Source organism: Micromys minutus, assembly GCF_963924665.1.
Source record: "Micromys minutus genome assembly, chromosome: 32".
Lineage (NCBI taxonomy): Eukaryota > Metazoa > Chordata > Mammalia > Rodentia > Muridae > Micromys > Micromys minutus.
The window spans coordinates 22,921,164-22,927,163 of record NC_137967.1 but is presented as its reverse complement, the minus strand read 5'-3'; positions in this window follow the sequence as shown (position 1 = coordinate 22,927,163).

Below are 6,000 nucleotides of genomic sequence, written 5' to 3'. Positions count from 1 at the left end.
GACTTTCAGCTCCATATGGGCAGGGGCTGGTTCTTAGCCTCCCTCATTCCTGCAGTCTCCGCCCAGGCCTGTGGATATGCCTGCAGCCACCAGTCCGTCTGATCTGAGGCAGGCTGTTTAGAGTTGGTACTCGTCCTCCAACTGGATGGTTAGAACCTGCACAGGCCCCCTTCTGGACCTCTAACCTGTGGTCCATCAGAGTGGAAGTGAATCTGTGCCCCATCTTAGTCAGGAGGTCTCTCCCCAACAAGGTGCAGGGACAGTCTGGTATTACAATGAATAAGTGGGATACCCGGCCCACTCCGATATCCACAGATCTTCGGGTAGTCAATAAATATTTAAAACTTTGGAGCCACATGTCTGGGGCTTCTGTTGCTGGTGTCCCCTTTTTTTCTTGTTGGGGCAATTTTTGTCTCAGTGGCCTTCTTCTTTATAGTAAGCACATTGATCTTATCTTTGTCAAGAGGCTCCCTCCTAGTGCCAGACTTGATTCCTAACTCCCTGGCCCTTCACTACTGTGGCCAAAATCCTACAAATTCCTTTTTTGTCTACTACCCTCCGGTCCTCTCTTTCCTCTGCCTTCTGCTTCTCTCTCACTTCTCTTCCTCAGTCTCCTCCTTATGAAACACTTTCTCTGATTCCTTCACCAAATCCTGCCAGGTATAGTTTTGGAACCCCTCTAGCCATTGTAACTTTCTCATAATATCTGATGCTGACTGCTGTATAAAGGCCATAGCCACCTCTGCCTGCTGACCCTCAGAGGTTGGGTCAAGGTATAACCCCTGTAAGCTTCCATTAAACATTCAAGAAAGACAGACGGCGGTTCAACAGGTCCCTGAAGAACATCTCTTACCTTAGCCAAATTCGTGGGTTGCCTTGCGGCTCCCTTGAGACTTGCCACTAGAGTCCGGCGGTGGATCGTTAGATGCTCCTTACCTTCTGCAGAATTGTAATCCTAGTCAGGGTGGATCAAGGGGAAAGCTGCATCTATAAGATTACAGAGATTGGTGGGCGTCCCATCTGGTCCTGGAACATTTTTTCTAGCTTCCAGGAGGATCCTCTCCCTCTCTTCTGTAGTAAAGAGGACCTGCAAAAGCTGCTGGCAGTCATCCCAAGTGGGCTGATGAGAAAACATCAGGGACTCAAGGAGTCCCGTCAGGCCTGAGGGGTTCTCTGAAAAAGAGGGGTGGTTAGTTTTCCAGTTATACATATCAGCTGATGAAAACGGCCAATTCTGTAGCGGGAATAGTTCTCCAGGAGCTGGGGCAGATCCATAAGCCTGTAATGGTAGGGCAATAGCAGAGCCAAGCCCCGCGCCATTTCCCCCTGGGCTTCGAACCCGGGGGCTTCGGGTTCTGGCCGCTGGTCCTGTTTCAGAGGCCGTCTGAGAGTCAGTGGGAGTCGGCGCCTGTGGGGGACTTGCATGAGAAGCCGGTTGAGGGTATGGGGGTGGAGGGTTGTCGAGGAGAAAAAAAACCATCATCAATTTGAGGATAGATCTTTGTGGGGGCCAATGGATCAGGTGCCCGCTTGTCTGGAGGAGGTACTTTTGGTTTCGAGGCCACGGCCACCATTGTCGTTTCTGCCCCCGCTGTCCAGGGTCTCACCCAGGATGTCGGATTTTGGACCAGGTCCTCCCACACGATGATGTATGGAACCTGATCGGGGTGTCTCCCTGAAGCCTGAAAAACAATTCGCTTAACAGCGGAGATGAGTGATAGATTAAAAGTTCCCTCCGAAAGCCATCCTGCGCCAAAACTAGGCTTTTTGAAAAAGCAGAAAAGTCTGCCACGGTCCTTTCCTAACTTCAAAAGAAAGATTATGAGCCCTTGTCTTAATGTTTGTCCAATGGTCCAAAGTCAGTGTTAGTGGGGTCATCACAGTCTGGCTTATTTCTAGTTCTGACACACACACACAAAACACTCACAGATACTACAAAACAGAGAGACAAAGTCAGTCGCCGACCTCGAGTCGACCCGAAATCCTGAAAAGAGCCAGATGGCCCAGAATTGGCCCTCTGACACAGATCGTCAAGGAAAAAAACTGATCTCCAGACTTTTCCCGCGGGGGTCCACCAGGCATCTCTGGGCCTCCCCCTGTCCTCCTGGGATGTCTCCCAGGGCGAGGAAACGGTGGACACACTGACACGTCTATCCCTGTCCACTCCACTCCTCCCTTGGAAGAGCAGACTCGGTTAGAGCGTTTGCGAATACAGAACTGCGATCGCACCAGAACTCTGAAGAATCCACAAACACAGAATCACAACCTGGACAATCCACAAACAGAGAATCACGATCTACAAACACAGAGTCACAACAGGGCAACAAGAAAAGAAAGGAAAGAAAATCCTTACCTCCAAGTAGGTCTAGGGCCCCTGGGTGGTCGCGCAAATCCCGGGCGAGCCCCCAAATGAAAGACCTTTAAAGGGAGACACTCACTCAAATATCAGGAGAGGTGCACACCCAGTGAGGCACCGAGACCAGACTTGCTGCAATCACAAGAGGTAGTTTATTGAAAGTGAAACATAGTGGGATCTCAGGCCAGCATGCTGGGGTCGAGACTCATACACCACGCAGGGCTAGAGAAGTTCGACAACGGCCTGAACTTGTAACAGGGTTTTAAAGGCAAAAATCACAAAGGAGGGGTGGACAGGGGGAATGAGGAAATTCAAAGGGGAACAATCATACATTTTTTTTTTTCAGTACAGCCGGGGCACACCTAGGGCGTTGAAACATTCCACAGACGTCATCTGGACCTTCTGCGGTTATCTTAGGAACTCAGATCTCAAGAAAGTGGGATTTCCTGGGAGCGATTTCCTGCAGAGGAAATCTCTAGGGCAAAGAATCAGTGTCCTTTGACAACCTTTTACTCTTCATTAGCAAGATTTGAATGCAGCAAAAAGAGGTATCATTGCAGATCAGGAGTGATGAGACTAGAACAGGCATGTGACCTACAGATCCACAGGTCCTTGTGTTACTCTTCTTTTTTTCACTGTACTGGTTTCAATCCTGCTTGATATAGGCAGTGAAGCAGCATCTGGCCCTTGGTGCTCTGGGAAGCTGGTTTCCAAGGCCAGCAGTGGAGTGGCTGGGCATGGAGCCTTTCCTAATATTATATTTCCCAAATTTCCACCTGCTCTTAACCTGGGGTTTCTTGGGTGTAGGAATAGAGCATTTGCTAATTTGATCATGTGCATGGTAAATCATTGTGCTTGCTCTGACTTTGTTGTTTGAATTGGTGTGGGAGACTCTGTTCTATAACTCTTGGCCCTAACTATTTGCATGAACATATTATCAAAGGCCATTTTAACTGGCAATCATCTATTTACCTTATAAATATTCTTGTTTCAAGTTGTTCTCATTCTCTTAGTAAGTCACTTGATTCTCTCTCCAAGATGCTGTTATTCAAGGTGTCAATTGTTTGCCATGCTTTCTGTCAATTTTAAAAAAAACTTCCTGATCCTGGCAACATTCTTCATTGGAAAAAAGTATTTGTTTCTAAATCTCAGTATGATGCAATCTCCAGATTCCCTAGGATAAAAGAATAAAACAAATTCCTGAAAGATGTCAATGTCTTTCCCATATCACCCCTTTCATCCTTTAAATAAAATGCAACTGAAAGTTTTAAAAAAGACTCTCTCTGGTCTGGTAGGGGAAAATCTGGAGATCTCAGTTCAGCCACATGAGACATTTGCAATCATTTCCCACATGACATGACTTCCTTAAAAAATGCATTCACTTTTTCAGATATTACCCCCATGATGTTTCTTTGAAGCATTTGTTTATTTTTATTTTATTTGTGCTGTTGTTTTATAAATATCTCTTTACAAGGCATGTGGATGCAAGAAAGGAACATCAGATCTTCAGAAAATGGAGTTACAGACCTTCTTGAACTGCTATGATGGTACTGGTATTGATCTAGGGACTCCTGAATGTACTGATAGACTCCTGAATTGGGCAACCTCCTCAGTCTAGTACCAGGATGACTTGAACCCAAAAACTCACAGTGATCCAATCTTGCTGCAATCAGGAAAGAGGTTTATTGGGGGTGGAATAGGGAGGCCAGAGCTCTGGAGATGACATATCTCACAAAGGAGACAGAAAAGTCGATCCTGAACTCAATTAGGGGGACATATTTAGAGGGAAAATTACATAATCAATTAGCAACAGGCACATAAGAATTTCATTGGTTCATTCAAATTGGCACACTCTTTCTACTTTGGATATGATTCAACTCTAATTCATCCTGTTTTGGGTCACACTGACCTTCATACTATTTTTTCTCAGGAATGCAGATTCAGACCCTATCGATACCAGGTGGTTAGTGATTTTTGACTCAGTCTTGAGACATACTTGTCCTCAACTCAGGGTTAGTGAGGCTAGCTTGAAATTTTAACTATTTCAGTACAATAAATACTCTTAACACTGGTTCATCTCTCTACTCCTCACACTTTCTTCTTAATGGAGATTGAATCTAGAAACTTTTAAATATGAAGAAGCAAAGCGTTATAGCACTATCCTAGATGTCAGTTACTCTTCTAACTTTTTTAAATAAAAAAGCTCATCAAGCACATTTCCATTAAATTGTGATTGTCCCTGAATTCTATCTGTAGCCAAGGCTGGTATAGACGTTTTGATTCAAGTACTGTGGTTGCCTATGCAAGTAAATTACTGGTCTGTGGCTCCAAGGAATCTTAAACGCAAATTGCACTAAAAATTGCATTTTTTGGTGTGTTAGTTGAAGTCGTTTTCCTCAGGCTCTTCTCTATTTTTTTTCTGCAGATGTTTCTCACAGAAAAAAATTATGTATTTGAGTTTCAACTGTGTGGTGGCAATCTGGTCCCTCACTTGATGCCCTGTATTTCTGCTGGAGTTGGGATCTACAAGTTCCCTGTCCTCAATGTAAGTGATTCTATCTAAGGTTTATTCTTTTCAGCTCTAAGACTTTATTCCCCTGTCTCTGGCACATCCTTGAGGGTTCTCTCACCTCCTACCTCCCAAGATTGCCTGTCTCAGTTCTTTTTGCTGTTCTTTGGTGTGGAATAATTGGCTAATTCTCATATCTGCTTAGGGTTATTTACACTGCTCACTTTTAAGCCTGGACCCTAGGAGAGATACACACTGCCCTTTTGCTATGCTAATAGGCCTAGTCACAAGGCTATTTCCACATAAGCCCTTCCTGTCTAAAACTGCCTCAGTTTACAAACTTCACTCTAGTGGGTAACTTCCATCCAAAAGCTAGTAAATTTGAATACATCACCTGTAATTAATTGAGTGTATAATACTGGGACTGCAGTTTGTGTAGTTTGACTGCCGGGTATCCTGAAAGAAGGCTGTTCAAGATGGAGTAAACATTCAGGTAACATGAATAATGGACTTGTGTCTTTCTTTGAAACCCTTAGGCCTTTGCCCACTTTGGAGTAGCAGTTCATTTTGTAGGGACTACAAATGGAGGCACATGTTGCCTCCTGCACACACATATTTTAAAAACTAGTGAGCTTAAGTCTGTAGTGCAATTGGGAGGCACCAGTAGGCAGAGTTCTAGGCTAATCTGGTCTACACATATTTTTCAGGTAACCAAGGCTACACAGAAACCTTACCTTGAAAGATAAGCAATAAATATTCCACAAACAAAAGAGGAAACTAAAACAACCACAAAAGACTCAATATTTATAGAATAATAGAAAAAAAATTAGAGAAACATCTAGATCTAATACACATCTCAGGATTTAGGAGACTAAAATGAGAGTTTCAAAAATTATTATAAGACAGATAAAGAATGAGATGTTGGAGACAATGAGGCATGGTGTGAAGTGGGATGCAGTGGAGTAGGTGTACTCTTGTTTTTCTTCTAGACCAAGGCCTTTGATCCAGCATTTTGTAGGCAGACTCTCTTACGCAAAGACATCACTGGTCTACAGAGAAATCATAAGGGCAGTGAAGGCTACATAGAGAAACCATATTTTGAAAGAGACATCAACATAAAAGAAATAAGAATCAG